The following is a 21,887-nucleotide window of genomic DNA, read 5'->3' on the forward strand; positions in this document are numbered from 1 at the left end:
CAAAACATGAATATAGGGGAAGAGAAGGAAATATAAAATAAGATGAAAATAGAAAGAAAACCATAAGAGACTCTTAACTCTAGAAAACAAACAATGTTGTTGGAGGGGAGGGGGGTAGGGAATGGGATAATTGAGTGATGGATGTTAAGGAGAGCACTTGATAAAATGAGCACTGGGTGTTATATGCAACTGATAAATCACTAAATTCTACTAAAATTAATAATACAGAATATGTTAGCTAAATTGAATTTAAATAAGAAATTTTAAAAAATAAAAAAAGAAAATTAAAAATACGTATTTTGGTTATCTGAATTACCAAATATATGCTTTTCTTATAAATCACAGTATCACAGTCTTACAGACTCTTATATGGCTTTGCTTTTCTCTGAGAAGGGAGCCAGTGGAGGGTTTTGAGTGGGAGTGGTTTGATTTGACTTAACTTACAAAAGGATCCTTCTGGCAGCCATATAAGGATAATGTGGAAGGTGGCAAGGTGGAAGCAGAGTGAGGAAAGAGGTATTCCAGTGGTTCAGGTAAGGAGTGACAGCTCAGACCAGAGTGTTGGTGATAGAAGTGGTGACAAAGGGTTGGATTCCGCATCTACTTTGAAGTGTAATGCCCCAAAATTTGCTGTCAGTAAAAGAAAGATGTCAGGGATGACATGACGGTTTTGGATCTGAGCAATGAGAACAGTGGTGTTACCCTTTCCTGAGATGGAGATGACAATAGGAGAAACAGCTTTGAGGCACAGAAGAGCAGTAGGATATTGGGAGCTTGGCTTTGGACAAGGTGTTTTTGAGGCACTGGTTAGATACATGAGTGGCAGCGTTGAGTGGGAGGCAGTTGGATGTGCAACTATGGAGTTCTGGGCTGGAGGTATAAATGGGAAACTCTCCATTGTATATGGACCTTTTTAAGGCCTTTGAAAATAGTTGTCAAATTCCTTTTCAGAAAGGTTCATAAACCAATGCTCTCTCTAGAGGATAAGGAGATTCCCAAACTCTAGCTGTTGCTTTAAAAAAATTCATGCTGATTTGATAGGTAAAAGATGATGTCTCAATGTTTTACTTTGCATAATGTGAATTTCCAGTGAGATTAACTTCTTAATGTTTTTTGACTATTGCTCTTTCATCTCCTGTGAATTGCATGGTTGTGTCCTTTTGTCCATTTAAAAAGTGGGAATGACATATTGTCTTCTTCATATTGTAGTTAGCAGAAGAAATCTTCAATACTATGCTGTTAGGTGACAGTTTTTCTGAATTTTAATTTTGTTTATAGTGCTTGCTGATGTATGAAAGGTTGGCATATTTGTGTAGTCAAGTATATCATCTTTTCCTTCTTGGGTCCTTTCTTTTGTTTGGAAAGCCTTCTCCTAATATCAGAAAAAATATTAATCTATATTTTATTCTAGTTTTTTTATAGTTTAATTAAAATAATAACTCTCTGATTCATGAAATTTATTTTGATGTATGGTGCCAAGCCTTGAATTTTTTCCTGCCCCAAATGGTTAATGAGTTGTTCTTGCATAATTTATTGGCCATTCTGCAACATTTCTTATGAATTTAAACGTCACTTTAATCGATACTAAATTCTTGCCTAGACTAGGGCTTGCTTCCAGGCTTTTAATCTTTTCATGGCTATGTCTATTTTTCTACACTGTTTTAATTATTATAATTTACAACCCACCTAATATCTGGTAGATCAGATCCATTATTTATTTATATTTTTGAAAATTTTCTTTATTATTCAGCCTCTTTTATTTTTATATTGAAACTTTACACTTAACATTTTTAAGTTCCAGAAAGTTTCCAGCCAAGTTTTAATTGCAGTTCCATTAAGCTTACACATTACTTTGACAGAATCAATAGATTTGTAATACTGTTTTCCCACCCTTCTTGAATATACCATTACAGGCCTTCCTTCATGTCCTTGATATTCTTTTGTTGCTTCTTCAAATACTAATACACATATCTTGATGGTTTTATTCCTAAGAAAAAAACCAAACTCTCTTCCACCCCTTTATCTAATCTATCTTCTATTACAGTGGTTCTCAATGAGCGATTTTGTGCCCCATGGACATTTGGCAATGTCTGGAAATATTTTTAGTTGTCAAACAGGGGACCCAGTACTGGTGTCTAGTGGGCAGAGGCCAGGGATGCTGCTAAACACTCTACAATGCCTAGGATCGTCCCCATAACAGAGAATTATCTGGCCCCAAATTCAGGAGTGCTGAGGCTGAGAAACCCTCATCTATTTATGTGGTGCCTCGAGTCTTTTCCCCATGGATTGTCCTTCTGGTATAGTGGTATTTTGATTGGTGACAGAGGTAAGTCTGTTAAGTGTCACAAGGGGTACCTGTCCCCTGAATGTCTTCTTTGTTCCCTGAGACAAGCAGCCTCCTGTGAGAGGCTGTACCCCTGTTCTGCATGGCTGGTGGCCAAGAGATATGCAGTCCTCAATTGTCACTCAGTCTGTCATGAGTTTGTTCTAGACTCCTGATATCCTAAAGGAGGCCAGTTTTCCAGAAGGATACCAAGGAAGACCCAAAAGGAAACCCATGGTTCTATTTATTTTTAAACTTTTATTATTTTTTAAAGATTTTATTTCTTTATTTTGAGAGACAGATAGGGGGAGCATGAATCAGGGTGAGAGGGAGAGGGAGAAGTAGACTTCCTGCTGAGCAGAGCCATACCACGTGAGGCAGCTCAATCCCTGAGATCATGACCTGAGCCAAAGGCAGGTGCTTAACTGAGCCTCCCAGGAGCCCCCATGGTTTCATTTAAATAAACGTAATGAAGGGGCCAAACTCACTTTAGGTGACAGAAATTTGAGAAGTAGTTGCCGGGAGGAGAGGATAGAGGACTGGTAGGGCCACAAGAACTCTCTGGGAATTGTTTCTGGCATAATGGGTCTGGGTGTCAGATGGAATGTTTTCTTCAGAGCTTTTTATTCCTTAAAAAAAAAAAAGAAAAAAAGAACTACAACCATAGTGGAAGGGAGCCCCTTTGTATGCCTCCCAATCTCATTCCCTTTCCTGTCTCCCCAGAGGAGGCCAATGTTCCAGAGGTTGGTATCTTTCATATCTACATTTTTGTATTTTTCTAAACAGTATAGTCTGTTTTTCAGTATTACATTTAAAGTATCACATTGTGTATATAATCCTGTAATTCTCTTCCACTTACTATTTTTATATCTATTAATTCATTTTAACTGCTATATAGCATTCTATTGTGTGTGTATACTTCCACTTATCCAGTTTCCTATTATTGGACATTTAGGTGGTTTCCAGTTGTTTTTTATCATAATGCTTCAGTGAACATCCCTACTGTGCCTGTATATTTATTTTGTAACCAGTCAGAATATTGTTTTTCAGTTGGCCCTCTTGAGTTCTCTAGAAAGACAATATTATCCTGAGCTAAAAATTATACTTTTGTTTCTTTCTCTCTTATAGTTATGATTCATATCTATTTCTGGTCCTTTTACATCACTTAGAAATTTCAGAACAATAGTAAATAGCAGTGAGAACAATGGCCATCCTTGTTTTGTTCTTGACATTAATGAGGTGGCCTCTTGAGTTTCCCTGTTAAGGATGATTTGGGCTTTCAGTTTGGTATTGATATTATTTACTATGCTGAGGTATGGTAATCTTTTTTTTACCTAAGTTTATTAGGAATTAAAATCATAAATGAATTTTATAGACTAATTTCAATATTATTATCATATACCATTTCTTATTTGGATTAGTATAGTAATAGAATATTGAAACAACCCTAAAGTTTTTTGATGTATATTGTTCTTCAAATTTTTTTTTTAAGATTCTTATTTATTTATTCATGAGAGACAGAGAGAGAGAGAGAGAGGCAGAGACACAGGCAGAAGAAGAAGCAGGCTCCATGCAAGGAGCCTGATGTGGGGACTCCATCCCGGATCCCAGGCTCATGCCCTGAGCCAAAAGCAGACGTTCAACCGCTGAACCACCCAGGCATCCCTGTTCTTCTAATCTATTGCAAGATTACCTTTGCCAATATTTTGTTTAGTACTTTTGCATATACAACATATTGAGTATGATTAGGCTTTTATTTAGTTAATTTATTTTGGCTTTAAGTCACGGTCACAAGATTTTTTCCTTTTTTTTTTTTTTTTAAGATTTTATTTATTTATTCATGAGAGATACAGAGAGGGAGGCAGAGACACAGGCAGAAGGAGAAGCAGGCTCCATGCTGGGAGCCTGATGTGGGACCCGATCCTGGGACTGCGGAATCACACCCTGAGTCGAAGGCAGATGCCCAACTGCTGAGCCACCCAGGCGTCCCACAAGATTTTTTCCTATGAGTACATTATTAAGGTTTAACTTACATACAATAAAATGTACAGATCCTAAGTGTACAACTTGATCATTTTTAACAAATATACACACCCCAGTAGCCACCACCTAGATCAAGATATGTAACATTCTCATGGCCCCAGAAAGTTTCCTGCTCCTTCCAGGCAGTCCTCCAACCCCTGCCCCCCAGCAACCATTTCTCTAATTTTTATCACCACACATTAGTTTTGTCTGTCCTTGAGCTTTATGTAATTGGTATCATATAATTTATACTCAGTGTCTGGCTTCTTTCATTCAACATAATGTTTTTGAGATTCATCCAAAACCTTATGTCAATAGTTTTGCTAGCTTTGTAAAATGAACTGATAAGATTTACATCTTTTTTCATGCCCTGAAGGGGTTTATGTTACATGGAAATTATTTGTTCTGTGGAAGGCTGAAGTAACGCACCCATGAAATCATCTGAGGCTGGAAGCCATTTTAGGAGGCAATACTTTGACAACTTTCTTTAGATTTTTTTCCCCTCTATTCAGGTAGTCTAATTTTTCTTGAGGCAAGTTTTGTATGTTATACTTTCCTAGAAAATAATCCATTTCACTGAGATTTTGAAAGTATTAGCATATAATTATGCATAGAATCTCTTACAATTTCAAAATCTATGGTTTCCCTTTTTGCATTTAAAATGTTTATTTATGTCTCTTCCAATGGGGGAAACAAGGCTATTTCATGAACCAGCTCTAAGATTTATCTACCAATTTTACTGGGTTTTTTTTTTTCTGACTATTAAGTTTACTAATCAATAATGTTTGCTTTAACTATATTTTCTAGATTTCTTTCCATGGTTATTTTGATCTTTTATAAAAATGAAATTATTTAAATCAATGTTTATTTTGCCTATTTTCATGTTTTTCTGATTAACCATAAAGGCAATTAAGGTTATCAGTTTGCCTGTGAATCAGCTTTGCCTCATCCCATAAGATTTCCTATATGATTTTCTTTCTCATTGTTTTAAAACTGCCTATTTGCAATTTTGATTTTTTTCTCTTTAGCTCACATGTTATCTAGGAGAACACACTTAAAAATAGCCAAGGGATTAGGTTTTTAAGTGTGTGTGCTAGGGAAGTATATTATTTTTAACTTGCCACTGCTTTCTAGGAGGGATGGTTTCTGTGCCTTTATGATCCTTTGCCTGATATATATAGATACGAAAGATAAGAGATCTTATCCAAATATAAGAAAATTAGAGAAACAGACTAAGAAGTCCAGGATCCAAGTAGTAAGAGTTCAAGAATGTGAAAACACAGACAATAAAAGGGAACACATTATTAAAGAAATAATTCAAGAAAAATTTCTAAAATTGAAGCAGATGGATTGATAGGACCTCTCAAATGCTCAAGAAAATAGGCCCACACTTTTGAAAAAATATGTAGTTTTAAAGGAAGGTGCATCTTAAGTTTCTGGTTGACTTAGATGATAACTGAAGCCACAGTTAAAGAATGCAAATTCACTTGTGCTTTGTATATGGCCAGACTATACCAATATGTATACATATTGGTATTATGTCAAGGAAATAGGTATTCCCACTGTGAAAGAAAATCATGTAGAAATACAATATTCTTTTACTGTATTTTAGATTTAAGTGGGGGAAGAAAACCTGTCACAAAACAAGGAGGGAGGCAAACAAAGAAATAACCTAGTACTTTTTAGAGCTATACAATTTACAAAGCACTGTCACCTATGTGTGATAAAATATTTCAATTAATCCTAATAGTATTGCAAGTGAGGCATTATGACTTCCATTTGGTAGACCAAAGTGAGGCTCAGAGTGGTTGAATGAACTCTCCCAAGTTCATAGAGTTTGCAGGTGGTAGAGTTGGGATTTAAACTGAGGTCTCTTTTGGCCTCTTATGGTCACAAGAGTGTTGAAAAAGGAAGAGGAAAGCATCAAAAACAAAGGATAAAAAAGGACATGTGCCAGCTGAACCCACCCTGCCTTTAAAAACATTTCTCTAGGGATCCCTGGGTGGCACAGCGGTTTGGCGCCTGCCTTTGGCCCAGGGCGCGATCCTGGAGACCCGGGATCGAATCCCACGTCGGGCTCCCGGTGCATGGAGCCTGCTTCTCCCTCTGCCCTGTGTCTCTGCCTCTCTCTCTCTCTCTCTCTCTCTGTGACTATCATAAATAAATAAAAATTAAAAAAAATAAAATCTTAAAAAAAAACAAAAAACCATTTCTCTGTAATTTATTCTTACATATCATTTGCCGAATGATGCACTGTGGCCACCCCTGTTGGCAAAGGAATCTGAGAAACGTAGCGTTTTAATTGCATACATTGCTTTTCTGAATGAAACCACAGTTGTGCTAGGAAGAGAGGAGAATTGAGTAAGCAACCATGAGTCTCTGTGGAAGCTGGGAGCAGAGGCAGCCAGTATCTCTTCCTTTGGCTACCTAGAAGCTGTTTACATGGATGAACGAGGTTTTTTGTTTTTCTCCTTGGCTTTGGATGCTGTGAATTATTTTTATGGAACAGAATCAAGTTTTCAGTATAGTGCATGCATTTAATATTTAAATACCATAAGTTGGCTTTTTCTCTCTTCATGACAAGATTATTATGATGGTCCCAAATCCTGTGGAGATATAATCTTGAGTTGTTCTAATAAAAATAAAGAGATATCATTTAGTGTTTTAAATACACCAAAAATGGGACACCTGGGTGGCTCAATAAGCTGTGTGTGTGTGACTCTTCATTTTGGCTTAGGTCATGATCTCATGGGTTACATCCAGTTCTGCACTCAGCAGTGATGAGGCGTCCTGCTTGAGAGGTTCTCTACCTCTGACCCTCCCTACACACACACACACACACACACACACACTCGCTCTTGCTCTTGCTCTCTCTCTCTAAAATAAATAAATCTTAAAAAAAAAAAAACACCAAAAATGTTTGCTTATTTTTTTTCTACCTTTCCTTTCTCTGCTGTCTTCCCTAAGGACTATTTCCTTTCTATTCTCTCACTTCCCATTCTTCTTCTCCATTAGTTCAGCTAGTTTTGCCTCTTACTGAATCTTCAGCTCATAGACTACCAAAGAGTACCCCTAATTCGACCAAGTCTTGTTGGTGGGGAAACTGAGGCCCAAGGAGTCAGGGAGATCTCTGATAAGGTCTAAATTCCCTGTCTCTGCATAGCCGCCTTCTTCATTTTTTGGGGGGGTGGGGGCAGAGGGAGAGAACTTCCAAGCAGACTTCCCACTGAGCATGGAGCTTGATGTGGGGCTCAATCCTATGACCTATGAGATTATGACCTGAGCCAAAACCAGGAGTCAGGCTCTCAACTGACTGAGCCACCTAGGCACCCCTCTGCTTAACCTTCTGGAGGGAAGATCAGTGATCCTTATTCCCAGTATGGAATATGAAAAGTGAAGGCTCTGAGGTAGGAAGGAGATTAAGAGCATTTGAGAAACCAAAAGGAGGATGGTGTGCCCTAGCACAGGGAATGAAGAAGTGAATGGGTACAAGAGTCAGCAGGGAGCATGGGAAGCCAAGCTGAGTAGGCCATGGTAAGGATATGAGGTTTATAAACTAGTGAAGAGTCTTCAGCAGGGAAGCAGTATGATTTAGCTTAAAATCTCAAAAGATCCTTACGATTGCTTTGTGGATACAGATTGAAGAGAACAAGGAAGTCAAAAGAGAACAGTGAGGAACAACCACAATCCTCCAGGTGAGAGGTGAGAGAGCGGATTTGAGGTGACCCTCAGTTGGGTCAGAGAGAAGTGGGCAGAAGGTAATATTGATAGGGTTTCATGACAGATTTACAAACTGGGGAATCAGGGAAAGGCAAGGATGGATCCTAGGTTTCTGCCTTGTGCAAATAGGTAGATAGAAGATCCCCTATTGAGCTAGAGAGCATTGGAGAAGGAGCAGATTCGAGTGGAAGATGCAAAATTCACTTTTGCACAGAAGTTTCTGTGATATATTCTCACAAAGTCAGCAAAATAACTGGATATATATCATGAAAATATTTTAAAAATTCTATTTCTAACCGGCTATTGTTAGTATATAAGAAAACAGTTTCATATGAATTTACTTTGTATTCAACCATTTTACTGATATCTCTCACTAGTTTGAAGAGATTTTCTGTGATTTTTTTTGTTGTTGCTTTCTGTTATATAATTCTATTGCCTGTAAAAAATGATAAATCTGCTTCTTTGTTCCCAGTGGTTTTACCTTTTTTTTTTCTTGTCTTATCACTGTGGCTATAGCAGAGATTCTTCTGTAGTTATTTTTAATGGTAAAAATGATGTTGATATTTCAGCAGCCAAGGGGGAGATGATTTGGAGACAGAGGAAGCTGGAGGCAGAGTAGACAGCTAGGAAATTATGGCAGTAGTTGAGGGTTGGTGTGATAACATCTTTGAATAGAGTGATAACTGTGAAGACCTAGAAGGGGATAGCAATACCAAGCCTCTTCCTCTGACATTCACACACAAAGAATTGTCTGGCCATAAAAAATGATCACAAAGCCTCAAAACTAAAGCATGGTGGTCAGAAACCAAGAATCTTAAAATTGGGTAGTATAGGTTTATCCAAAAAAGAGAACATAAAGGAAACTTATAAAAATTCTCAATTTGTGAACAGTTCTAAAAAGGTAAGATCAAACGAACAGATACATATTTTTCTGATTTATCTCCATGATTAAAGCTGAATCCATCTTCTTCCAAAATGTCTTATAGCAACTACAATTTTTGTAATACAAGTGTGCATATAACATCAGTTGGTTCCCCAAAAGCTCTGTGATGTGTAGAGTAATTCATATTTATCCAGGACTTGAAATTTTCTAACATGTTTAGATTACCTCATTTGATGCTTATAGTCCCAGGGCTCACTCCCTTGCAGTTGAGGCTCTAATGAAAATCAATCTATTTTCAATTCTTTGAATACAAAGCCCTGTGTTCCTTCTACTAAGCTTTGTGGTTCACCTAGTACATACCTGTTTCTCCTTCAGAACCCAGTTCAGACCCAAGGAAAGGTCTTTGTTTCATTGTAAGAAGGAATAAATGGGTGTAGACAGCAAGGTCCCTGAAAAAATCCCACCCAGAGGGCACAGCACAACCTCAGATATGCCACAGATACAATATTACCTGCTGGCCTGGTAAGCTCCCCTTGATTCAGGGAAGAAAAAAAAAGATCCCTCCTCCTTTAACCAAATGTATTTCCTTTTCACATTTTCCAGGAATACCTGAGGGAGGATCCATAGTAGACTGTTTACCGGCTTATCTTTACCCCCCAAGCCACCCTTCTGGGGTTTGTTTGTTTGTTTGTTTTGTTTGTTTGTTTGTTTTTTTGCCACCCTTCTGTTTGAGGCAGATGTCGAATCATATGTTTTGTGGTGCAAGAGACTCATGGGGGTGATGTTAGGGGCTGGGCACTGTCCCAATAGGGAATGCCCTGAGGCTCCAGAGTCTGGTTTCAAAGCTCTGAGGCCTTCTTGCTGGATCAGTAGAACTTGGGAAAGATGGAATATGAAATTGCTGGACCTGAAATTTTGCAGTTAGGTCTGGTTGGATGGAATGCCGCCTTGGATGGTCTTCTAGACTTGGAGATCTCAGACCCAAGGCCTGTAAGAACCTGTTTCTGGAACCTCTTCTATACATGCCCGAAGCTGTCCCTTTGTCAGGCTGGCAGACTGATGAGGATGTGGACTGAGTCTGCTCCATCTCTCTCAACTGTGGTGCCCAATCTGGAGCCTGGAAAGCAGAGGACCAGAACAGATTTGAGTGGAATCAAAGTCCCATTCAGGCTTTCCTCTCTTCTCTTTACCTCCTGCCCCAGCTTCTCAGCCATTGCTCCATAACCTGTCATGTGGTTGCCTACAAAAGAAGAAGATAAAGGTAAAGTCCCAGGTGACTTTGTAGATTGAGGGTTTCAAAGCTCTTGCTTTAGAAGCTCAAGCAGAAGTTTTACCCTGCGTTGACGGGATAAAGCGTTCTGTCAGCAAGCCTGGGCTTGCCTATGACTGGGGGCAGGGGAGAAGGGAGAGCAATGTTGTCACTTTAATTGCATTGGCATAAATATTTGATATTCAATAAATTAGATCTGGAGCAAGGAAAACATTCTTGCAAATGGATTTTTTACCTGGAGCCCAGCCCCATTAGCAGAGGAGTGGAGGGCAGCCTGCCCCAGGGCCGGTAATTAACTCAAGTGGAGCAGAACTAAGCATTTTTGACAGCCTTCCTGGTCTGGAATTAACTGTCATCTCAGAGGAAAAAAGAAACTGCACTGTCACATTATGGTTTACAAGAGGCTCCCAATGCTGCCAGTGACTTGAGTTTAGTTATGTCTCCCCCTCTTGCCCTGCAATGTTTTTTCATCATTAAAGACAAGCTTAAAAGCAACTAATGATGTATTTTATATCCACATACCTGAATCACAGATTTCACCAAAAGAGAAGACATTAGCATGGTAATTCAATTTTTTTTTTTTCCTTTTGGCAGTTGTAACACAACAAGATACATTGGGTGCTGTTACAAGTCACAACACTGTGATATTTGAAGATTGTACAAACTGGATTTCTTTCTTCCCTCTGTATCAGGACTTGGCTATAATGAGCAATGGCTTAGCTACTGTCTGTGCTGCCTCCCCCACTCCCCACCCAGTGTTTGTGAAAGCAGCAGTTGATTCTCAGAAAAGGCAAAACCATTGGAGCCTGAAGCTCTTTCTAGAAGCTGCTGCTGGTCTTCTTGTTCTGTGGAAACTGATACAGTGGAAATTGGTATTGTGCCAGGCCTCACCTTGCCCGTGTTGTGTGTGAGCAAATTTTTTTAAGGTTGGAGATCTCTTAGCCAGACTTAGTGTGTGGGTGTGTGTTTGCAGTCCACTGTGATGAACAGCTGGCTTCAGCAAGGAAAGGCTGAGTGTGGACATGTGCACTGGTGTGCATGTGTGTTTTGTGCCTGTGCATTGGGAGGGGTAAGTTGTACTTCTAGTATACACAGATCACACCTACTTTGTCGATTTTTTTTTTACCAACTTCTAAAGTTGGTAAAACCACAGCTTACTTTCCTTATCACTGACCCACACTGTTTCCCTCCTGTCCTGCAGTCAATGGAAGCCTGAATCTCTTGAGTTTTCTTTTTATTTTCTTTTTTAAAAAAGATTTTATTTATTTATTTATTTATTTATTTATTTATTTATTTATTTATGAGAGACACACAGAGAGAGGCAGAGACACAGGCAGAGGGAGAAGCAGGCACCCTACAGGGAGCCTGATGGAGGGCTCAATCCCCAGACCCTGAGCCAAAGGCAGAGCTCAACCACTGAACCACCCTACCTTCTGCCATCCTGTTCATTCTTGGCTTCTGTCTGGCCTCCCTTCCTGTACAGTGTTAGATCTGAAGATGGAATCTTGTCCCTCCTTTGTTAAAAATCTTTCTGACTTTACACTTGATGTTTCCGCAGTGGTCCCTGACCTTGGATGTCATAAGAATCTGGGGGGATCTGGATTAGTGGGACCACAGTCCAAAAGGTCCCAGGCAGTTTGAATGCTCTGTTGGGTTGGCAGCCCCTGGCTTACAGGATTAAGCCCTAAAATTTTAGCCTAATAGCTTAGACTGCCACCTCCCCTTTGGGCCCAGAAAGCATATGGCTTGGCCACACCCCTAGACCTTTCTCTCCTCCTACTCTTCTGCTGGTTAACTTGCACTCATCCTTTAAGGCCCAATGAAATGTCACCTTCTCCATGAAGCCTTCCTTGACTCTCCCAGGTCATTTACTTATTCACTCTCTCACCCATTCATTCAACAGTCAGTGATCACAGGTGCCAGGGTTTGAGTTGGGTTCTGTAGATGACTTAGCAGTGAATGAAACAGAAGTGAGAGTCCCTAGCTAATGGGGAAGGTAGGGGCAATATGGGCTGGGCGTGGGGAGTTAGTGAGAGCTTCCCAGAGGAAGTGACATTTCAGTATGATCTGAAGGATGTGTAAAAGTTAGTTACAAGGCATGAGGGGTGAGGGAAGGGAAGTCCTTCTGTATGGAGAGAGTGTTTTGGAAGACAAGAGGGGTGAGATCTAAGCTGTAAACAGAGGCCAGATTCCAGCCTGGTTCACTATTATGTGGCATGTCCTCAGTGGAAGAGAGCTCAGTAGGTATTTGTGGGTAAAATGAAAGGCCTTATCCTGGAAGACTGAGCCACCCAGTTTAGAGAATTAGTGGGGGTGGGGCTCATAGAAGATATTGGGGTAGATATCCAATGTCAGGGAACACCGGCTTTAATCCCCAATGTTATAGACATATGTGGTAAGGTGGATCCTTAATTTAAAGATAAACATGTAAAAAACGTAGAGCCCTGTAAGGAATCATTAATTCAGAGACGTAGATTTGGAGTCACGGACTAGTTACATGCCTATAGGCATTCAGGTGCTGAGTGATGGAGCTGGGATCTGCACCCCCAGAGCTGTTCTGGAGTCCAAGCTTCTAATCCATCCGAGGCAACCTCCACCTGACCTGCCATGGCATTGTTGCCCTATGTTGGGGGAAAGGCAGGAGGCACAGGAGGAAAAGTTAGCAGCAGCCATTTCCTGAGAGCCGGTTCTGTGTCGCCACTGTTGCTGGCTAGGTTCCCACAGGCTGCAGCTGAGCCGTGTGCTAGCCCGGGCGAGGGAGCATTTTACATGCTCTGCACCCCTCCCCCCAATATTTTATTAAGAGCTAATATCCACACAGTAAAATGACAAATCTAAATATTCAGCACAATGACTTTTTATTTTATTTTTTAATTTTTATTTTTTAAAAAGATTTTATTTATTTATTCGTGAGAGACACAGAGAGAGAGAGGGACAGAGGGACAGAGACAGAGGCAGAGGGAGAAGCGGGCTCCATGCAGGGAGCCTGACTCAATCCAGGGACCCCAGGATCACGCTCTGAGCTGAAGGCAGGCTCTAAACCACTGAGCCACCCAGGGATCCCTAACTTTTTATTTTAGAATAATTTTATAGTCCAGAAAATATTGCAAAGATAGTACAGAGTTCCTGTATACTTTACACCAAGTTTCCCCTAATGTCAGCACCTGTGCTGTTATAATACACTTGTCAAAACCGAGAAACCAGTGTTGGTACACTACTTACTATTAATACAGCTCTAGGCTTTATGTGGATTTTACCCACCTTCTTCACCAATGTTCTCTTTCTCTTCCTAGATCCGATGCAGATACCACATCTCTTCAGGTCTTGGTGATCTATGATGGCTTCCTAGTTTTTCATAACCTTGACAGTTTTGGGGGCTACCACTCAGGTATTTTGTAGACATTTGGGTTTCTGTGATGTTTTGCTCAAGCTTGTGCTGGAGTTAGGGATTTGGAGGAATTGCCCTTCTCATGACTTCATAACAGGGGGCACATATGCTCCACAGGATTTGTCACTAGTGACCAGTGACTTTTGTACAGATCTAGACATAGAACATTGTCAGCTTTCCAGAATGTTACCTCCTGCCCCTTTCCAGTCAGTCTCTGCCTCCCAATCCAGGGTTACTACTGTTGGGGATTAAATTGGTCACTACCAATTTAATGAATTGAGGAATCATCGGTATGTTTTCTTAATTTGTCTGGTCTTTTTTTGCAAAACATAATGTTTTTGAGATGCAGCCCACTCTGCTTTTTCATTGTTGCCTAGTATTCCATTGTAGGAATACACATAATCTATTTGTTCATTCTGCTACTGATCAACATATGGATTGTCTCCAATTTGGGGTATTATGGATAAACTGCCATGAACATTGTTGTGTGGTTCTTTTTGTAGACATGTCATGCTTCAGTTTTGAGAGTCCAGGTTGGGGATGAGTGAAGGCCTTTAACCTCATCTCTTCAGCTTTCACTCCTGAAGACTTTATAAAAATGCCCTCATCTGCTCTCTCTAAAATAGATTAGGGAAGAATTAAGTCTCTAAAAGGAACAGAGAAAAGAACTCTTGCTAGGAAATGAACATTGAATGTGTTAGCAAATCTCATCAGCTTTGGCTCCAAAATATTTCTTAAATATGTCTGCTTCGCTGTTTTCCTAGCTCCCACAAGGGACAAAAACAACCTCTGTCTCTCCTCTCCTCACTGATCTGGTCTCCTCAGTTCTGCACCACCACCCCTGGTCCATTTTCCACTTGGCAGCCAGAGTGGTCTTTTCACAACACCGATCCTCACCCCTTCACACAACGTGAAGGCCCCAGAAGCCTCCATCTAGGAGACACTTCCAACTCCCCCTCCTGTGCTCTAGACCCTGTAGCATGTTTAGCTCTGCCTCGTTTCCTTCCCCAACAAGCTCTTTTCCATTCATCTTTGCACTGGCTGTTCCTTCTGCCTAGAATGCACTTCCCAAGGAAATCAGAGCACGTTCCATCCCTTCAGTTAGGACTCTTTCACTGCCACATCTGTGGAGAAGCCTTCCCTGACTACCCAATCACCCAATCTATGTCTTTTATTAAGTATATCCACTTACTTTAAAAATAATTGTTGAAAAAAAATTGTTGATAGGTAAAGACATAGACTGTTTCCATGTAAAAAATTCTTTTCTGACTGCTCTGTAGTTCCTTTCTTTCTCTGTCTTCTTTTGTGATTTGATGACTTTTTTATAGTGTTGTGTTTTGATTCCTTTCTCCTTATCTTTTGTGTCTCTACCACAGGTTTCTTCTTTGTCATTACCATGAGGCTCACATAAAACATCTTATAGTTATGATAGTTCATTTTAAGCTGATAACTTAATTTCCATCACATACAAAAACTCTCCACTTTTACTCCCCCCTGCCCCATTTTGTTATTGATGTCACTATTTACATCTTTTTATAATATGTATCTGTGGACAGATTATTTAGCTCTAGTTATTTTAAGTACTTTAGTCTTTTAGCTTTGATGCTCACATTAAAAGTGATTTATGCACTACCATTACAGAATTAGGACATTCTGAATTTTACTGTGTGCTTACCTTTACCAGAGAGTTTTATATGTTCATATGTTTTTCATGTTCCACTCAGTGTCCTTTCATTTCAATGTGAGGAACTCCCATTAGCATTTCTCAGAAGACAGATCTAGTTGTGATGAACTCCCTCAGCTTCTGTTTGTCTAGGAAAGTCTTTTTCTCTCCTTCGTTTCGGAAGGACAGCTTTGTCGGGTAAAGTATTCTTTGTTGACAGTTTTATTTTGTTTTCCTTTCCCTTTCAGGATTTTGAATGCATCCTCTTTCTATCTCCTGACCTTCATGGATTTGCTGAGAAATCCTCTCCCAGCCTTATGAAAGTTCCTTTGTATGTGGTGAGTTTTCTCTTGCTGCTTACGAAATTCTGTCTTTGACTTTGGACAGTATGATTTTATTTTATTTTATTTTTAAAATATTTTATTTATTTATTTATTTATTTATTTATTTATTTATTTATTTATTTATGAGAGACACAGAGAGAGAGGCAGAGACATAGGCAGAGGGAGAAGCAGGCTCCATGCAGGGAGCCCAATGTGGGACTCGATCCCAGGTCTCCAGGATCACGCTCTGGGCCGAAGGCAGGCACCAAACTGCTGATCCACCCAGGGATCCCATGAGAATATGATTTTAATATGTCTTGTTGAAGGTCTCCTGATATTCAGCCTGTTCTTGATTCTCTGGACGTTATAGATCTGGGTGTTTGTTTCCCTCTGAAGATTTGGGAAAGCATCTGTCATGAAATCAGTGTTTCTGTAGGGGTATGGAGCCGGGGTCTCCTGGTCCACCTTGCTGCCAGCACCTCAGGTGTCTCTCCTTCACTGCTTCAGACGTGGTTTCCTTTGGTTCTTTCAACATATTTAAAAGAGCTGATTTGAAGATTTTTCTCTAGCAAGTTCAACACTTATGCTATCTCAGGGACAGTTTCTAGTTTTGTGTGTGTGTGTGTGTGTGTGTGCCATACTTGTTTATTTGCATGTCTTATTGGTTTTTTGCTGGAAATTGGGCATTCTAATTAACATAATGTGACGACTCTGGAAATCAGATTCTCCCTTCTTCCCGAGTTTGATGTTTTGCTGTTACCATTGTTTATTTGTTAGTGACTCTCCCTGACTAACTCTATAAAGTCCCTGTATTTTTTATTGTTTGTGGCCCCTGAAGTCTCTTTTCAGCTTAGTGATTACTCATTGATTTAACAGAGATTTCCTTAAATGCCCAGAACCAGAAAGTCTCCCAGGCTTTGCCCAGGAGTTGTGTATGCATGTTGGGACACACTTTCACCACACAGCCTAGCATTTACAGTGCCAGCTTGGCCTTTGCTTCCTGCTTACAGGGAGCCTCAAGGTGAGCCAATGGTGATCACTTAGGGCCTTCCCATATCTCATATCTTTCCTGATCATGCACATAGCCCTCAGTGTGTGCACAGCCTTCTTTTCCAAACCTCCTGTGGAATTCTCATTCTCCTGCTTTTCCTTTTAGGTTTTTTGGTTAGTTTGTTGTTTGTTCAAACTTACTTCTCCTTCAGGCAGCTAAAATGTTAAATAATTGCTACTTACTGTTTTTGACAAAAGCTCCTAGGGGGAAAAAAGACTGTTCACAGTGGCTGAGCCCTAAGCCAGGTCAAATAAGGATGAGCCATACAAGTGGGGTTTTCCAGGGGACTGCCAGACAGATCAAGTAATGATGATTCTCTGAGATTGGGGCTCTGAAAAGCTCCAACCCTGTTCTCACTCTACCAGTGGCTGCTGGGCTGCTGGTTTTCCCAGTGATTTGTTAGTGATTATGAACCATTAGTTTCAAAGTTTTGTGGGCTGGAGAGCAGGAAGCAGGACTGGGGCAAGTTAAAATGCCACAAAGCTCACTGTTCTTATCAAGAGTCATTGTGTTTCTTAGGAAAAAAAAAAAACCCAACTCTCTCTCAATTGCTGCAAACTTTTGGTTAATTTCTAACATTACAAAGTAGTTGATTCTGACAATTTTTGCCACCGTTCTCATTACTTTTATTGTAGAGAGGGTTTTTGGAGATTCTTACTCTGCCATTTTTTGATGATGTCACTCCTATGTAGACAACCTTAGGCCTTTTCTTCTCTGTGAAATCTCTTATAGTTTTTATCCTGCTGTTAATTTTCTCCAGCTAAATACCACCATGGATATACTGTACTTGAACAAAGTTGGGTTTATTGAGTCTTTGCAATGAGAGAGACCATACATTATGGAGAACTGCGAGGCTCCTTATCAGCAGTGGGACAAAATACTTGTTACAGGATTTGCACCTGGGTCAAGGGGTTTTGAGAAGGTTTCAAGGAATCAGGGCTTTTCTCTGAATTGGATGCTTTCTAGAAGTGAAGGCAAGTCTATGATTGCATATTGTAATATATCTTACATAGAAAGTGGTAGGAATGGAGTGAGATTAAAGCTGTAATTGATAAAGAAGTAGTAGTCACTCTCATTAGCTAGGGTCAGGGGCAGAGTAGACTGAATAATGGCTGCCAAAGACATCAGATCATAATCCCTGGAACATGCAGATGTTCCCTTAGATGGAAAACTGGTCTTTGCAGGTGTGCTTAAATTAAGGATCTTGAGATGAGGAGAGTATCCTGGATTATCCAGGTAAGTCCTAAATAAAACACAAATGTCCATGTAAGGAGAAAGGTAGAAAGGTTTCACACATACCCTTTTTCTGTCTTTATCTCTATCTCTGTCTCGATCTCTGTGTCTGTTTCTTTGGAGAAGATGATGTGAAGATAGAGCTGAGAGAGATTTGAAGATGCTGGCGCTGAAGATTGGAGAGATGTGATCATGAGCCAAGGAATGCCAACAGCCACCAGAAACTGAAAGAGGCAAGGGATAGATTCCTTCCTAGACCCTCTAGAGGAAATACCGCACTGACCACACCTTGATTTCAGTCTGGTGAGACCAGTTTCAGACTTCTGTCCTCCAGAAACTATAAGATAATAAATATCTGTTGTTTTAAGCCACCAAACTTGTAGTAACTTGTTATAGCAGCCCTAGGAAACAAATATAGGGGATGTTTGATCATTTTTGTGGTTTGGACAATGTCCTCATTTTGGTCCAAGTTGATGGGTTATGGGTAGAATTGTGTGCCCCCCAAGTTCATATGTTTTGTTTTTTAAGATTTTATTTATTTATCCGAGAGGGAGAGAGAGAGGCAGAGACGCAGGAAGAGGGAGAAGCAGGCTCCATACAGGGAGCCTGACGTGGGACCCGATCCCGGGACTCCAGGATTATGCCATCGGCCGAAGGCAGGCGCTAAACCGCTGAGCCACCCAGGGATACCCCAAGTTCATAAGTTAAAGTTCTAACCCCTGGTACCTTAGAGTGTGCCCCTATTTAGAAATGGCCTAGTTGCAGACACAGATGAGGTCAATACACCAGGCCTCTAAACCAGCATGACCAGTGTCTTCATAAAAAGGGGAAACGTGAACACAAAACTGCACCCACAGGGAGAAGACCACATAGAGATTGGAGTTATGCTGCCACAAGCCCAGAAACTACCAGAAATTAGGAGACAGAACAGAAACAGTTCCCTTCCTTTACACCTTCAGAGGAAGTATGGTCCTGCAGACGCCTCCAGAACTGCCAGACTAGAACTTTCTGTTACTTAATCCATGCGGTTTGTGGTACTTTGTTACGACTTTCCAGCAAACGAATCAGTTCAGAGATGATTACAGAGTGGTCTTGCTTTTGTCTTGCTCACTCATGGTCACAGGTGACCTTGTTTGACGTTGATATTCTATGAAATGGTTTATGTTCAACAGGAAGACAACAGTGTCTAGTTGTGAGTGCCAGGCCAGCGCTGCCAAATGTCAGGGACTGCTTTTTTCTTTCTCACCACAAAATCTTTCCTCATCTGATAAATTTCCATTTTTAAAGACAACTCTTTAAGCATTTTAAACTGATTAATTATTTAAAAAACATTAAATCTGCAATCCAGTTGGCATTTATTCTGGAGTGAGGATGGGGCAAAGGGGTATGGCCTCAAGTAGAGGCCACTATCAAAGGGGTTTGAGGTCCAGACTTGGCTGAAGTCTGTATGAACCTGAGTTTTCCACAAAGCTATCTCAGACCAATCCCCTCAAGCTGGTTTATACATAGAAGTAACCTCAGAACAATCCTTCAGAGCATTTAGGGAGTAGTTTCTTTCTGTCTTCCTTGTCACTCTTGACTGAAGGAAAGGTGTCAGCCCCCTTTTGTTAGAACAGGCCATGGCTGTGAGTGCCTTCTTCCTACAGCCATTAATTCGGAAGATAGGCTCATCAGCAGAAAACCCTCCCAGAGCCCCACATGCCCCGGGCATCTCCTCCATCTATTTGGATAAGTGCAGCTCAGGATCAATTATGGATGAGGCTCTATGGGAGATGAGTAAGTGGGCTGTTGTCTACTTTGAAAAATTAATGGGATCTGATTAACACAAGACCACACTCCTTCTTCCTCAAGCTGGAGAGGCTCACATGTCTGTAGAACAAGGGGGCGGGGGTGGGGGCAGCAGCCCCTGTGTCTGTGTGGAGTTAGATTGGATTCATGGAGTCATGCTTTGGACTTCTCTACCCCCTTGACGGATGAGAATACTGAGGCCCATCAAGGTTAAACAGTTTGCCCAAACAGCAAAGAAAATAGTCAATTACTGTTCTTTTTAAAATAAAATTTTTTAATATGGAAAATTAAAAACCTATGCAAAGTAGAGAGATAATATCATGCACAGACATTCTCAAACTTTTTGGTCTCATTTTATACTCTTAACAATTTTTGAGGACCTTTAAGAGCTTTTGTTTCTGTGGCTTGCATCTATTAATATTTTCTGCATTCAACATTAAAACTCAGACTTTAAAAATATTAACTCATTTAAAAATAATAATGTCATTACAGGTCAACACAAATAACTTTTGTCCTTGATAATTTATTTCTACTCTAAGCTTTTATTTTTTATTTTTTTATTTTTATTTTTTTTAAAGATTCTATTCATTCGCTCATAAGACACACACAGAGAGAGGCAGAGATGTAGGCAGAGGGAAAAGTAAGTTCCTCGCAGGAAGCCCAGGGTGGAACTTGATCCCGGGACTCTAAGATCACGCCTTGAGCTGAAGGCAGATGTTTACCGCTGAGCCACCTAAGCATTCCTCTACTATATAAGCTTTTAGATGACAGTTATACATTGTCCATTAGATTTTACCTTATTTTATTTTGTCATTTTGTGGTAAAATGTATCCAAAATTTACAGTTTTAACCAGTTTTCAGTGTATAGCCCAGAGGTATTAAGTACATTCATAGTATTGTGCAACCATCACTACCATTCATTTCTAGAATGTTTTTGTCATCCCATTCTAAAACTCTGTCCCCATTAAACACTAACTCCCCATTCTCACCATCCCCAGCCCCTGGGAACCACCATTCTTCTTTCTGGCTCTATGAATTTTATTACAGTCGGTGCTTCATATGAGTGTAATCCTATATATTTGTCCTTTTTTGCCCATCTTTAATCACTTAGTGTCTTTAATCACCTTGTCTTCAATGTTCATGTTATAACATATATCATGTTGTAGCATATATCAGGGTTTCCTTCCTTTTTAAGACTGAATAATATGCCATCATATATATAGACCACATATTGTTTATCCATTCATCCCTGGATGACCATTTGGGTTGTTTTCATCATTTGGCTATTGTGAACAGTAGTGCTACCAACATGGGTGCACAAATATCTCCTTGAGACCCTGCTTTTTTGTTTGTTTTGTTTTTGTTTTTGGATCTATTTGTTTGAGAGAGAGCACAAGCAGGTGAGTGGCAGTGGGAGAGGGAGCTTGATGCAGGGCTCTATCCCAGGATCCTGGGATCATGACCTGAGACACTTAACCGACTGAGCCACCCAGGCACCCTGAGACCCTGCTTTCAGTTTGTTTGTGTATATACCCAGAAGTGGAATTGGTGGGTCAAATGGTAACCCCATGTTTTAAGGATTTTTTAAGGATTGACTATACTGTTTTCCCACAGTGACTGCACCATTTTACATCCCACCCCCCCTCCAGCAAAGCACAAGTGTTCCAGTTTCTCCACATCCATGCCAACACTTGTGGTTTTCACTTATAATTTTTTTAATGATAGCAGTCCTAATGGCTGTTAAATAAGTTTTTAATAAAAAATAAACTATTTTTTCCAAACAAAAAAATTAATAAGAAGAGAGGCATTGTTTTACATTTTGCAAATCCTTTGAATGTCTGACTTAAATAGGCACTGGGTTGCTTCTCAGATCTGCTTGTACATTTAACGGTTGTCCAATTGCATGCCTTGCAACCTCTGGAAAATTCCACAGTACCCTCATGAGAGAGAAGGGGAAAGGTAATGACAGTGTAGTATTATTAGGAAGATAACTCTGTCCTTGCTGACTTCAGTTTTAAACATTTTTATTATTATTTATTTATTTATGATAGTCACAGAGAGAGAGAGAGAGAGAGGCAGAGACACAGGCAGAGAGAGAAGCAGGCTCCATGCACCGGGCGCCCGACGTGGGACTCGATCCCGGTTCTCCAAGATCGCGCCCTGGGCCAAAGGCAGGCGCCAAACCGCTGCGCCACCCAGGGATCCCTGACTTCAGTTTTAATT

General features: G+C 40.2%; 1 long non-coding RNA gene across 1 annotated transcript in view; it reads left to right on the top strand.

Annotated features, from left to right (window-relative positions):
* LOC144298386 (uncharacterized) overlaps positions 1-21,887 on the top strand; it is a 123,796-nt gene that overhangs the window by 48,186 nt on the left and 53,723 nt on the right. The window contains exons 6-8 of the long non-coding RNA XR_013365377.1: positions 13,512-13,606; positions 15,518-15,607; positions 18,003-18,179. This is a non-coding gene — a long non-coding RNA (uncharacterized LOC144298386). The remainder of the gene's footprint in view (positions 1-13,511; positions 13,607-15,517; positions 15,608-18,002; positions 18,180-21,887) is intronic.

Source organism: Canis aureus, chromosome 26 (genome assembly GCF_053574225.1).
Source record: "Canis aureus isolate CA01 chromosome 26, VMU_Caureus_v.1.0, whole genome shotgun sequence".
NCBI lineage: Eukaryota > Metazoa > Chordata > Mammalia > Carnivora > Canidae > Canis > Canis aureus.